Source organism: Dendrobates tinctorius, unplaced genomic scaffold (assembly GCF_039654945.1).
Source record: "Dendrobates tinctorius isolate UK_male_01 unplaced genomic scaffold, ASM3965494v1 ptg000036l, whole genome shotgun sequence".
Classification (NCBI taxonomy): Eukaryota; Metazoa; Chordata; class Amphibia; order Anura; family Dendrobatidae; genus Dendrobates; species Dendrobates tinctorius.
In genome coordinates, this window is record NW_027361704.1 from 13,349,063 (window position 1) to 13,364,294 (window position 15,232).

Consider the following 15,232-nt stretch of genomic DNA (forward strand, 5'->3'; position numbering starts at 1 on the left):
CACTTCCTCAGGAAGAGAATTCCAGAGCCTCACTGCTTTTACCGTAAAGAACCCTCTTCTATGCTGGTGCAGAAATTGTCTTTCCTCCAAACGAAGAGAATGCCCCCTTGTTCTTGTCACAGTCCTTGGTACAAACAGTTCATTGGAGAGATCTCTGTATTGCCCTCTGATATACTTGTACGAGTATATATTAAGTCTCCCCCACTTTATACTTTATTGGGGGCAGTGCGTTCCTGAAGACTGACTCTTCAGGCACCGACATGGTCATGTCGCTTATCCAAACTGGAACTTGCAGCTTGGGAGAAGCCCGGGAACAGTAAAGTTGATCAGATCCATTAACCTGGTCAGATTCAGAGTGGCATGTGCAGGCTGTAAAGCCAATGAAAAAAACAATCCAGCTCACCGCTTAAAGACATCCCAGGAGTCGGCGCACGGAACCGCCGTGTCTTGGCGTGAAAATTCCAGTAGATAGGTAGTCCAGCTCAACGACAAAGTGAGATAAAATTCTTTATTCGCTCAGATTCCAATAGAGGATAAGTCATGACTAAGGGTGCTGCGTCACCTGAAACGCATATATAACACAACCTTCTGCTTCATACTTGCTGATATTTTATCCTCTATTGGAATCTGAGTGAATAAAGAATTTTATTCCACTTTGCCTTGTTTACAGGCAGAATCCGAATAGTCTAAGCGCAGCTGGATACCTAAGCAAGGAGCGTGTGGCTTTAGAGCCTGCTCAATGACAATGAGCTGCACAATGTAAAATTAAAAATCCCTCCATTCTTCAGAAAGCAGAGGACTTTTAATAAGTGGTAAATTAAAAAGATGCTTATTTTTTAAAGATCTTTGCAACTGTTCCCAAATATGAAATTGAGACAACCCCATTTGACAATTAATAAGCCAAAAAAATCCTTTTTACGTAAATGACAGTACAGAAAAACAATACAACTTGCTTAGCCTGCCCTACATCTTCATTATTCAGTTTATGAAATACTGTTAGTGCAAAGAAAGATGTTTATTATTCAAAGTGTTACAGTTTAACTGCACTTTCAGGTGATGTTTTAAAAAAACCCTATGAAAAGTAGAAAGCCCTAAATACCAAATAAAATGGAAGATAAACTCAAAAGGAGATATTCAAAAGAGGGACATTATCAATATACCCAAAGATTAATTTAACATTTTATTTAGAAAATAAATCATACAAGACAAGGACATATTAAAAATAGATTAAAAAACAGCCCAGGAGGGGGAGAAGTCTGCCATTAGAAATTTGGTGGTGATTAATCCTAAGATAAGTCACTTTATTGTTATACCACTAATCAACCATGTACAAGTGTTTCTCACTAAACTGTAATATCAAAAAGTTAATTTATTTCAGTTCTTCAATACAAAAAGTGAAACTCCTATTATACTAGCTGAAGAGCCCGGCGCTGCCCGGGCATAGTAACTAACTGTGGTTAGTTCTAGCAAATTATAATTGTCCTCCATCCCATAGTCCCGTGCCCATATACCCATCATACATATCCACAATCCCATAGGCCCGTGCCCATATACCCATCATACATATCCTCCATCCCATAGTCGAGCACCCATATACCCATCACACATCCACCATCCCATAGTCCCATGCCCATATATCCATCATACAAATTTGCCATCCCATAGTCGAGTGCCTATATACCCATCACACATCCTTCATCTCATAGTCCCATGCCCATATACCCATCATACATATCCTCCATCCCATAGTCCAGTGCCCATATACCCATCACACATCCTCCATCCCATAGTCCCGTGCCCATATACCCGTCATACATATCCTCCATCCCATAGTCCAGTGCCCATATACCCATGACACATCCTCCATCCCATAGTCCCATGCCCATATACCCGTCATACATATCCTCCATCCCATAGTCCAGTGCCCATATACCCATCACACATCCTCCATCCTATAGTCAACCATTATGACATCATAATGAGCGGCGGGGCTTGCAACCTATGATGACATCAGCGTCGCCATGGAAACCATTATGACATCATCATGAGGGCGGGGCTTGACACTTTTTTCCCGATTATGTAGAAAGGGGTAAAATTGTTTGGTGAATTGGAACGCGCAGGGTTAAAATTTCACCTCACAACATAGCCTAGGATACTCTCGGGGTCCAGACATGTGACTGTGCCAAATTTTGTGGCTGTAGCTGCGACGGTGCGGATGCCAATCCCGGACATACACACATACATACATACTGTACATACACACACTTGAGCTTTATATATTAGATAGAGTCGTTACAAACAGAGTGATCTATTTCAAGTGTTTATTTCTGTTAAAGTTGAGGATTATGGCTTATAGCCAATGAAAACCCATAAGTAATTATCTGAGTAAATTAGAATAATTAACAAAAACACCTGCAAAGGCTTCCTAAGCATTTAAAAAGGTCCCTTAATCTATTTCAGTAGGCTCCACAATCATGGGGAAGACTGCTGACTTGACAGATGTCCAAAAGGCAGTTATTGATACACTCCACAAGGAGGGTAAGCCACAAAAGGTCATTGCTAAAGATGCTGGCTTTGCACAGAGTGCTGTATCCAAGCATATTAATGGAAAGTTGAGTGAAAGGAAAAAGTGTGGTAGAAAAAGGTGCACAAGCAAAGGGGATAACCACAGCTTTGAAAGGATTGATAAGAAAAGGCCATTCAAAAATTTGGGGAAATTCACAAGGAGTTGACTGCTGCTGGAGTCATTGCTCAAAAGAGCCACGACACACAGACGTATCCAGGACATGGGCTACAAGTGTCGCATTCCTTGTGTCAAGCCACTCATGACCAATAGACAACAGCAGAAGCGTCTTAAGCCCCCTTTACATTTAGCGATGCACCAGCGATCCTGATAACGATACGACCCGGTCAGGATCACTGGTGCATCACTAAATGGTCACTAGTGAGCTGCCAAACAGGAATATCCCACAACGACGTAGCGACACAGCAGCAGTCGTTACTTACCTTTCAGACGCGGCGATGATGACGTCCTCCCGCCCGCATCCACGCGTCGCTCGTCAGCGCCAGCAGGAAGCGGCCGACAAGAAATGGACGTGAACGATGTCGCGCGATCAGCGTTAGCCAGCGGGGGAGCCAGTCGGAGGTAAGTATCACACATAGCGATATCGCTAGCAATATCGCTGCTGCGTCACAAAATCGGTGACGTTTTAGCGATATTGCTAGCAATATCGCTATGTGTAAAGCCCCCTTTATTTGGGCCAAGGCGAAAAAGAACTGCACTGTTGCTCAATGGTCCAAGGTGTTGTTTTCAGATGAAACTAAATTTTGCATTTCATTTGGAAATCAAGGTCCCATAGTATGGAGGAAGAGTAGAGAGGCACACAGTCCAAGCTAATTGAGGTCTAGTGTGAAGTTTCCACAATCAGTGATGGTTTGGGGAGCCATATCATCTGCTGGTGCAGGTCCACTGTGTTTTATCAAGGCCAAAGTCAGCACAGCCGTCTACCAGGAAATTTACTTCGTTTAAAAACAACAGTATCACAGTGCTTGATTGGCCATCAAACTCGCCTGACCTTAACCCCATAGAAAATCTATGAAGTATTGTCAAGAGGAAGATGAGAGACAACAGACCCAACAATTCAGAAGAGCTGAAGGCTGCTATCAAAGCAATCTGGGCTTCCATAACACCTCAGCAGTGCCACAGGCTGATTGCCTCCATACCATGCCGTATTGATGTAGTAATTGTGCAAAAGGAGCCCTGACCAAGTATTGAGTGCATTTACTTTACATACATTTCAGTATGCCAATATTTCGGATTTTAAAATCATTTTTCAAGCTTGTGTTATAAAGTATTCTAATTTACTAAGATAATGACTTTTGGGTTTTCATTGGCTGTAAGCCATAATCATCAACATTAAAAATAAAAACTTGAAATAGATCATTATTTGTAATGACTATATAATATACGAGTTTCACTTTTTGTATTGAAGAACTATAATAAATTAACTTTTTTGATGATATTCTCCCCTTCTATAAATAGCATCACATATATCAATAAGGTACTTGCAATTATCCAAAAATAATTGCACACAAGCTTATCCACATATATTAACAACATCAATTGACCTAATTATCATGGTATAAAAATAAAATTGCTCCGAAAATTAATAATATTTGTCTTTGATCGGAACTCCAAATCACCAATCATTATTATTTTGGAATGCCAATGCAATAATTATTTTTTTCAGTCTGGAGAAAGATATAATGCATGATTCTAGACAAGCTATCTAAAATGCAAGTGCCATTGAAAACTCACAAAATACGGAATACATACATGGTATGATAGAATATCAAGAGATCACCACATGAGGACAATACTCAACCCCTCACACCACTTCAACACTGTTTTGCTCCTGCTTTATCAAGGATCATGGTGAGGGGGGAGATGCGAATACATATGGAGTGTGATCACAGCTGCACATAATAATTACAATGAGAAATGCCATATTACTGGACGCCGCCAGTTGCGCATGCACCGTGCAAACACATCCGTGGTGGAGGACAAGGAACACGTCACTGTACCGCATGTTACTAAGGTTAGTTTCACACTTGCTTTTTTTTGCAGCGCGTTTTTCCCGCAAAAAAACGCATTGAAAAAACGCATACAAAAGCATACAACTGCTGCGTTTTTTTCAAGCATTTTTATGAGCATGCATGAAAAAAACGCAGCGTTTTTAAGCGTTTGTATGCGTTTTTAGTGCGTTTTTACCGCGTTTGCGTTTTTTTCCAACATTTTTAGGTGGCCCCTCACACTACCCAAACCATGACTTTACTAACCCTAACCCTGACCCTAACCCTAACCCTAACCCTAACCCTGACCCTAACCCTAACCCTAACCCTAACCCTGACCCTAACCCTTAACAAAACCATACTTAACCCTAACCCTGACCCTAACCCTAACCCTAACCCTGACCCTAACCCTTAACCAAACCATACTTAACCCTAATCCTGACCCTAACCCTGACCCTAACCCTTAACCAAACCATACTTAACCCTAACCCTGACCCAAAACCCAACCCTAACCCTGACCCTGACCCTAACCCTAACCCTAAACCCCCTTAACTAACCCTAACTCTAACCCAAACCCCTAAATTCCATGGTTAAAAAAAAAAAAACGCATATGCAAAAAAACGCTTACATGAGCATGCCAGTGCGCACATATGCGCATCCATAGGCTATAATGGCCATTTTTAGAGCAAAATGTGCGCATATGTGCGCATGCGCTTTTTTGCAGGGCCAAAAAATGAAACATGCTGCGTCTGGAAAATCCAATCGCACACCCCAAAAAAACGCAGCGCATGAAAATCGCATACATGCGCTTACAAGCGCGCAGGTATGCGCACCCATGTTAAATATAGGGGAAAAAACGCATGCGCACATGTGCGCTTTTTTCCAGCGCTAAAAAATGCAAATGTGAAACCAGCCTAAGTCAGTCCACTCCCGATGCAAGCCGGGCGCACAGCGCTCCCAGCAGTTATTTCATTATAGGGAAGAATACTGCAATGAATACATAGATGGAATGGCAAGATGGAATGTTTGTGTGGCATGAAAATACATGTGATATATTGGATAATATACTGAAAACTACCAAGTGTGCAAGCCTACTGTACTACACATATGAAACTAGTGCGATTAGGGGTAAAAAAAATTAGGGCAAATATGTGCCAGAAGGCAGCCAACAATATGTACAAACCAATTATACTTAACATATGTGACTAGAGCAAATACAAATTGAAGAATAAGTGCAGAAATGTCCCTAAGGGCGATGTGCCAATCATTACTATGAATTTGAGAAAGAATGCATATAAATAAATGTATAGTGCATGAAGTACAAATAATAGAGTGTGAAAAAATGTGAAAAGAATGTTAATAAAAAGGTGATGAGTTTGATGAAATAAAAATAAAAGAAAATTGAAATGACAAAAATATAAAAATATAAATCTTTATTTATATAGCGCCAACATATTCCGCAGCACTTTACAGTTTAACAGTTTCAAAACACAAGTCATAAGTAGTGTTGAGCTTTCCGATACCGCAAGTATCGGCCGATATTAGCTGTATCGGAATTCCGATACGGACTTCCGATACTTTTTTCATATCGGATACTGGAATCGGAAGTTCCCATAATGCTATCAGCCCGCTCGCTTTGATTCAGCCGATGGGAATCCTCAGAAGTGTGGGCACATCCTGTTAGGCATGCAGGCATGTTAACTATTGGCATGGCTGTGATTGGCTGCTGAAATGATGTCATGATGCACTATAAAAGCCACCGCCATTTCTGGTCACTCTGCTGTGAATTCATTTAGGGACAGGCTGCTGTTGAAGACTGTGAGGGACAGTTAGAAATAGCGATTCTCAAAACAATATTGTGCTTTACCCAGGCTACATAAACCACCACTGTAGCTTTCTTTTCCCTAGCAGCAGTGTCCACAGCTGTCTGCAAGGACTGTGTGAGTGCAGCTCACGCTGTGGAATGGGTCCTTCAGCCACGTCTGGTTGTAGGCCGCCCAGCGTGCCTCACTGCTGCCTCATACATATTTTTCTTTTCTAGCTGCTTATTTTTCATAAATTCTATCTAGTGTGCTTCCATCCGTATCCATATACGTTGGTTGCATACACTAGTAGTAGACAGCGGAGCCTTTCTGCAGCCTGTCAGTGCTAGTGCCCACTTAGCTGCACTGTTCACAGCTGTCTGAGAGGTCTCTGACTGTGTGTAAGTGCAGCTCACGCTGAGTAGTGTGTCCTGCAGCTATGTCTGGTTGTAGGCTCCTCAGCGTGCGTCACTGCCTCACACATACTTTTCTTTAATTGCAGCTCATTTTTTCTTCTCCAATTAGTGTGCATCCATCCATATCCTTCTACATTGGTTGGTTGCAAACACTATATAGGAGTAGATAGAGGAGCCTTTTTTCTGGCTTGTGCCCTTCAGCTGCAGCCAGATTAGCATTGCCCAATTTTTTTGGAGCCTCATCTTTTGCATTGTAGGTTACCTGCCTGCATTGTAATAGCTCCAGAAAGTTGGTGATACTCTCACTTTCAAATCTTTGATCACATCCTTTGTTGTTTTTTTTGGGGGGAAAAAAAACTAAAAGTTCACCAAACACTACATTTGAAAGTTGTGTAGGCCACATTAGCTCCCATTAAAGTGTAGTCGACACACACACTTCATAAAATTAGTGTTTCTTATACCTGTAACCAGCTGTTCAGGAATAAGCACACTAAGGCCCCCCTTTGTACTTTTCTGCCTATCTTTCTCAGTCTAGCAAGATGAAGAAGGCAGGGAGTAAGGCAAGTGGCCGTGGGGGTGGAGTTTCAGCAGGGAGAGGACGTGGGGATTCTGCAGGGAGAGGACGTGGGGATTCTGCAGGGAGAGGACGTGGGGATTCTGCAGGGAGAGGACGTGGGGATTCTGCAGGGAGAGGACGTGGGGATTCTGCAGGGAGAGGACGTGGGGATTCTGCAGGGAGAGGACGTGGGGATTCTGCAGGGAGAGGACGTGGGGATTCTGTGCCTGCTGTTGGCACCAGTGAGTCAGCATCCCCCAGTTTTAGCAGGCAACAGTCCTTTATGCGCAGCTTTGTAGGACCTCACTGTACCCCACTGCTGGAGGAACAAATTGAAGCCGTTGTCGGATGGATGGCAGCTAACGCATCGACTTCAATTACTTCCACATCCTCTCAGGGCCAGAGCACCGAAGAGCAACCATCTGTCTTTTCAACACCTGCCAAAGTGCCCAGGCAGTCAGAGAGCCCTGGACAGGAGCCATCACAGTCTCTACATCTGTTCTTGGAATCTGTTGGTTTGGAAAGAGGGGGCCAGCCACCTCTGAATCTGAAGAGGCGGGTGGGCCAGTGCCTATGGTCAGCACATCTCAGTACGCATCAGATGATGACGAGACTCAGTTACCACTTTCTGGTGCATACGGTGCTGGCGAGACAACCCAGGACCAGCCGGTGCTTGAAGAGGGGAGTGGAGATGATGAGGTCCTTGACCCATCATGGTGTCAGCCACAGGAAGGTGGTGGGAGCAGCTCTGAGGAAGAGATTCCCCAAATGGCCAAAAGAGGAGGGACAGGGCGGGGGCAGACTTGGTTGCCTGTAGCCTCCACTTTGGCACCCGTGAGGAGCAATCCTCTTCCAAAACAGAAAACGGGCGCTTCCAGGACTTGCAGTGCGTGGTCTTTTTTTGACACAGTTGCAGATGACATTTGCTTTGTCAAATGCAAGCTGTGTCATCAGAGAGTCAAAAGAGGGAAAAATGTCAGCAACCTCAATACCGCTAATATGTGGAAACATGTGCGGACCAAGCACGAGGTGGAGTTACACAGACACACTGAAGACGTAGGCCAATGTACAGCACCACCTACCACCTCTTCAGCTCGTGTTGGGGCATCTTCTTCCAGCTCACACACAGCTGGTTCGGTTTCCTCACAGGATCGCCAAGGAAGAACCTCTGGCACTGTTGTCCGGAGATCCTGTGACCAGTGGCGGATTAAGTGGACTATGGGCCCGGGGCTGTTCATAAAACCTGGGCCCCTGTACCCCCCTTCCCACCTGAGCGCTGCGGTCCCCGTGCGGGAATTGACAGCCGTACGGACTGCAGCACTTGGTTTGCTGCGGGTCCATACGGAAAACCCGCCACCATTCCACCACGTGTGGACATGGCCTAAAAAGACGTTGCACATAAGCTGTAGGCCTACGGCCAATACGCACAAAATCACGCTCCATCACCCCATCATTGCCTGCTCCATCACCCCATCACTGCCTGCTCCATCACCCCCATCATTGTCTGCTCCATCACCCCATAATTGCCTGCTCCATCACCCCATCACTCCCATCATTGCCTGCTCCATCACCCCATCTCTGCCTGCTCCATCACCCCCATCATTGCCTGCTCCATCACCCCCATCATTGCCTGCTCCATCACCCCATCACTCCCATCATTGTCTGCTCCATCACTCCCATAATTGTCTGCTCCATCACCCCATAAATGCCTGCTCAATCACCCCCATCACTCCCATCATTGCCTGCTCCATCGCCCCATCACTGCCTGCTCCATCACCCCCATCATTGCCTGCTCCATCACCCCCATCATTGTCTGCTCCATCACCCCCATCAATGCCTGCTCCATCACCCCCATCATTGCCTGCTCCATCACCCCCATCACTCCCATCATTGTCTTCTCCATCACTCCCATAATTGTCTGCTCCATCACCCCATCACTGCCTTCTAGACCATCACTCCCATAATTGTCTGCTCCATCACCCCATCATTGTCTGCTCCTTCACCCCATCACTGCCTTCTAGACCATCACTCCCATCATTGCCTGCTCCATCATACACACAGACATACACACACACACAGACATACATACATACATACACACACACACACATAAGACCCCACCTCTCTCCTCTCACCTGTCCGCAGCATCGCCCGAGCTTCCTCCCTCACACAGCAGCGGCCGCTGAATGATGACGTCATTCAGCGGCGCTCCTCTGTGTGAAACAGGAAGCGCGGCCTCCGGGCAGGAAGCAGGACGGACCCTTGCCGCTCCGCTCCTGCTATTCACTCTTGCAGGCAGCGGAGCTGCCGTGATCGCATCGCTCCCTGCCCGCCGCTGCACTGCACTGCAGGGTGGAATTGCTGCTGCCGCGCCGCCCCCACACACATGCCGCCTGGGGCGGACCGCCCCCCCCACCACGCTACGCCAGCGCCCTGGGCCCCCAAAAAACCTTGGGCCCGGGGCGACCGCCCCATCCGCCCCTATTAAGATCCGCCATTGCCTGTGACATTCCACCCACAGCACCACGTTCCAAGTCATCCTCACACTCCCAGGCCACTCGGCAGCCATCGGTAGCACAGGCATGGGAGAAAAGGCGGCCATACTCGGCAAACCATCCCTGAGCACAAGCTCTGAATGCCGGCATTGCCAAACTACTGGCCCTTGAAATGCTATCATTCAGGCTGGTGGAGACTGACGCCTTCCGGGACTTCATGGCATTGGCAGTCCCACAATACACCGTGCCCGGCCGATTTTATTTCAGCAGGCAAGCCGTCCCTGCCCTGCAGAAACATGGGGAGGCAAACATAAAACATGCGCTACTAAACGCCGTCAGTAGCAAGGTCCACCTGACCACTGATGCGTGGACCAGTAACCATGGACAGGGACGATACCTTTCCCTCACTGCCCATTGGGTCAATGTTGTGGAGCCGGGTACAGATCTGGAGAGTGGCGCTCTACGTGTTCTGCCAACTCCACGGATTGCAGGAATCCAGTCTGTACATATTGACTCCTCCTACTCAAGTTCCTCTGAAACAGCGCAGCAGAAGCCTGTTACGACTGATATGAGCACAGCCGTGGCCAAATGTCAGCAGGCCGTATAGAAATTAATTTCTTTGGGGAATGGAAGCCACACAGCGCAGGAGCTCTGGAATGCCATCAAGCAGGAGAGCGACGTGTGGTTTGTGCCAGCGAATCTCCAGCCGGGCTTGGTAGTGTGTGACAATGGCCGAAATCTGGTGGCAGCTCTTGGCCTAGGCAACCTCACTCACATCCCATGTCCGGCACATATGCTCAACTTAGTCATGCAGAGCTTTCTGAGGGACTATCCGGATCTTGATGCACTGCTGCACAAGGTCCGCATAGAGTGTGCTCACTTGCGTCGTTCCAGCACGGCAAGATCGCGCCTTGCTGCTCTGCAGCGCCGATTACGCCTTCCAGAACATCACATCATATGTGACCTACCCACCAGGTGGAATTCAACGTTACATATGTTGGAACGGTTGTGTGAGCAGCAGGCAGCAGTCATGGAGTACCAGCTGCATCAGGCGCAAACAAGTCGCAATGTGCGCCGGTCACACTTCAGCACCACTGAGTGGGCCTCTATGAAGGACATCTGCCTCGTTTTGCGTGCCTTCGATGATTCCACGCGGATGGCGAGTGTAGATGATGCACTAGTCAGCATGACTGTCCCGCTTATCTGCCTGCTTCAAAAAACACTGCAAGCACTAAGGGATGAGGTTTTGGAAGAGGTGGAGGATGAGGAGTCCCAAATGCCATCTGCTTCTTGACAGTCTGCGCTACGTGCTTCCTCACAAAGGCCTAGGCAGGGGACACTTTGTGAGGAGGATGAGGAGGAAGACATCTCTCCACAGGAGGGAGGTACACAAAGCTCTAGTCAGTAGGTACAGCGAGGGTGGGGTGATGCAGAGCAGGCAGAGATCATGCCTCAAGCAGGGGACAGTGGTTCTTTGGCAGTTGGGAGTCTGCATCACATGGTTGACTTCATGTTGCAGTGCCTGAGAAATGACCGCCACATCGCCCACATTCTCTACACGGCTGATAATTGGGTGTACACCCTCCTAGATCCTCGCTACTGGGACAACTTGCAAACCCTCATACCAACGTTGAACCGGGAGCGTGTGCGGGAGTACCAAGACACACTGGTGCAGTCCATCATGTTTTCCATTCCACCCGACAGCAGTGGTGCTAGTGCTTTACAAAGCACCTCTGTGCGTCGAGCCAGTGGAGGAAACTCGGCACAAAGAGGGAGCAGAGGCAGCGCCTCAGCACAAGGCAAGACCACTATGACCCAAATGTGGCAAAGTTTCGTGTGTCCGCCACAATTGTCTACACCATCACTGACGGCTCTAGTCAGCAGGAGGCAACGTTTCCGTCAGATGGTGACAGACTACATGTCTTGCCCTGTGACTGTACTCCCAGATGGCTCTTCCCCCTTCAAGTTTTGGGTCTCTAAGCTGGATACATGGCCAGAGCTTAGCCAGTATGCATTGGAGGTGCTGGCTTGCCCTGCTACCAGTGTATTATCGGAACGTGTCTTTAGTGCCGCAGGTGGTGTACTAACAGCCCGTCGCACGCGACTTTCTTCCGATAACGTCGACCGGCTTACTTTTTTGAAAATGAACAAGGCCTGGATCTCCCCAGAATTTGCCAGTCCTCTTCCCGACTAAATAATTGGTTGGCAACTGTATCCAGGTCTCCTGTTGTGTTCATGTTTCTACCACCTGAACTATAATCCCTGAGAAAAACACTAGCTCCTGTGTTAGTGGGGTTCAGTAACGCCAGCTGCTCCCCTGCTGTGTGGACGGCAAAGTCTCCTGCTCCATCCACATTCAAACTACTACTGATTTTTAACCCTGCTCCACTTAGGCCTCTGGCTCCACTGTCTCTAGTATTTCCCCTGGCCTCCAACCCCGCCAGTGACAGCTCTTAATTGGCATCTGCATAATCCACACTTGTTTCAGTGTTACTTGGCCTCAGTCACGTCAGTTGTTCCCCTGATGTGTGTCCGGCAAGGTCTCATGCTCTGTCCACATTCCCATTACTAGTAGTGTGAATGAGGACAGAGCAGGAGACCTTGCCAGACACACATCAGAGGATGAACTGACGTGACTGAGGCCAAGTAACACAGGAACAAGTGTGGATTGTGCTGATGCCACTTCAGAGCTGTCACTGGCGGGGTTGGAGGCTAGGGGAAATACTTGAGACAGTGGAGCCGGAGGCCATAGTGGAGCACGGTTACCATCAGTAGTAGTCTACTACCTCTATAAAACGTGCTGCAAGTTGGCCTCCGCCTGCTCCATGCCTCATCCTGGGCTCCAACAACGTCAGTTGGTGTTCAGAAGTGCCGTCTTCGCAGAGAAAAACACACTCGCTACAGTGTCTGTGGGGTTCAGTAATGCCAGCCGTTCCCCCTGCTGTGTAGACGGCAAAGTCTCCTGCTGCCTCCACATGCCAACACCATCAGGCCTCAGCCTGCTCCATGCCTCATCCTGGGCTCCAACAATGCCAGTTGGTGTTCAGAAGTGCCGTCTTCGCAGAGAAACACACACTAGCTCCTGTGTTAGTGGGGTTCAGTAATGCCAGCTGTTCCCCTGCTGTGTAGACGGCAAAGGGTCCTGCTGCCTCCACATACCAACACCATCGGGCCTCAGCCTTCTCCATGCCTCTTCCTGGGCTCCAACAACGCCAGTTGGTGTTCAGAAGTGTCGTCTTCACAGAGAAACACACACTAGCTCCTGTGTTAGTGGAGTTCAGTAATGCCAGCTGTTCCCCTGCTGTGCGGATGGCAAAGTCTACTGCTGCCTCCAACATCACACTACTACTGACTTTTAACCGTGGTCCACTTAGGCCTCTGGCTGTACTGTCTCTAGTATTTCCCCTGGCCTCCAACCCCGCCAGTCGCTGCTCTGATGTGCCGTCTGCACAATCCACACTTGTTCCTGTGTTACTGGGGCTCAGTCACGTCAGTTGATCCCCAGATGTGTGTCCGGCAATGTCTCCTGCTCTGTCCCCATTCCCATTAATAGTTGTGGGAATGTGGACAGAGCAGGACACTTTGCCGGACACACATCAAGGGATCAACTGACGTGACTGAGCCCCAGTAACTCAGGAACAAGTGTGGATTGTGCAGACAACACTGCAGAGCAGCAAATGGCGTGGTTGGAGGCCAGGGGAAATACTAGAGACAGTAGAGCCAGAGGCCAAAGTGGAGCACGGTTACAATCAGTAGTTGCGTACAACCAATATAAAACTCGCTCCAAGTTGGCCTCAGCCTGCTGCATGATTGACCCCTGGGCTTCAACATCGCATGTTGCTGCTCAGAAGTGTGTTTGCCACGGGTACTCCCTCCTGCCCAGCCGGGTTCCTGCACCGTCAGCTGGTTCTCGGCAGTGCCTTTGGCCTAGGTGCCTCCTTGTCGGTATCCGAGTTCCACCAACGTCTGCTGGTCCTTGGTAGTGCTTTGGAGCACAGGTACCTCCTGCTTAGTAACAGTGTTCCAGCACCGTCAGCTGGTCCACGGTTGTGCCATTGGCTCTTGTTCATTCTGCTGCCACTCTGGGTTCCAGTACCATCAGCTGGTTCTCGCCAGTTCCTCATCCTTCTTGTACCTTCTGCTACTTTTCCAAGTTCAAGCTTGTGGAAATGGTTTTTGATTCTCACTCTGGATCTCCCTGACAATGACCCTGAAGACGACGACCCTGAAGACCACACAGAAGAATACCTAAAAGATGACCCTGAAGAAGATGACCAAGAGGACAAAGAACAGGAAGACAACCACCAAGATGCAGAACAACAAGAGACAGAAGACCAAGAAGCATAAAAACCAAAAACAGAAGAACATTAAGCATAAGACTAAAAATCTGAGCAAATGATATTATCTAATTAATAAGCAGAAGAAGACTAAGCAGTGTATGGGGGTGAGTCCGTTCCTCCTCGAGGTGCCCCTGGAAAAGGCCTGCTGCTGCAGGCCAAACTGAACGCGGACAAATCCTGTTGTAAATCTTTTGTGACAGGCTGAACGGAAGGTGTAATCTTCAAACTTTTCTAGATAACTACAGGAATGCCTGACACAAATAAGAATATGATGAAGAAGAATAGGAAGAAGTAGAATATGAAGAAGAATAGAAGAAGAAGATACTGCTGCTGCTAAAGATGATGAAGGAGAAAGTGTGAGAGAAGTAAAGAAGAAGATGAAGAGCATGGAAGCAGTGAAACATACATATCTGACAAAAAATTAAAGACTTTAACATAGTCAATATCTTTGCAACTACGAACGTCTTTATTAAAAAAAAAAAAATCCTGCTATTCCATTTGATTGGGCTAAACCTCTATTGCTTTAATGTCTCCTACACCTCCCACAATACATTCTACATTATTATTCGTGGTTTTTCTTCATGTAGAATTAACCGACAGGGAATGAAAGGGTTTTTTTTTTTTAATTCCGATATTTCTGTTCCATTGACTTGAATGGGACTTCCGGGATCGGAATCGGCGATACCCGATACTTTTTTTTTAGATCGTTCGATCCATTCCGATCCGATATTTTTCAGTATCGGGTGGTATTGCTCAACACTAGTCATAAGTGACAACGTTAACAATACAATAATTAAAGCAAAATAAGATGACCCTGCTCATGAGAGCTTACAATCTACAATGAGGTGGGCCCCGCCATCTTGGTCCCAGAAGATTTGATTCATTCACATATCACAGTGATCAAAATAAAAAAAATAGTAAATAACCCCCCGAATATCACCCCCTTAGTTAGGGACATATAATAAAATAAAGAAATTATTATTATTATTTTTCCATTAGGGTTCGGGTTAGGGCCAGGGTTAGGACTAGAATTAGGGTTAGGGTTAGATTT

At 47.0% G+C, this 15,232-nt stretch overlaps 1 protein-coding gene across 1 annotated transcript in view; it reads right to left on the reverse strand.

Moving 5' to 3' along the window:
• The window catches only part of DOCK2 (dedicator of cytokinesis 2), a 1,017,649-nt gene that overhangs the window by 800,993 nt on the left and 201,424 nt on the right, over positions 1–15,232 (reverse strand). The window lies entirely within an intron of this gene.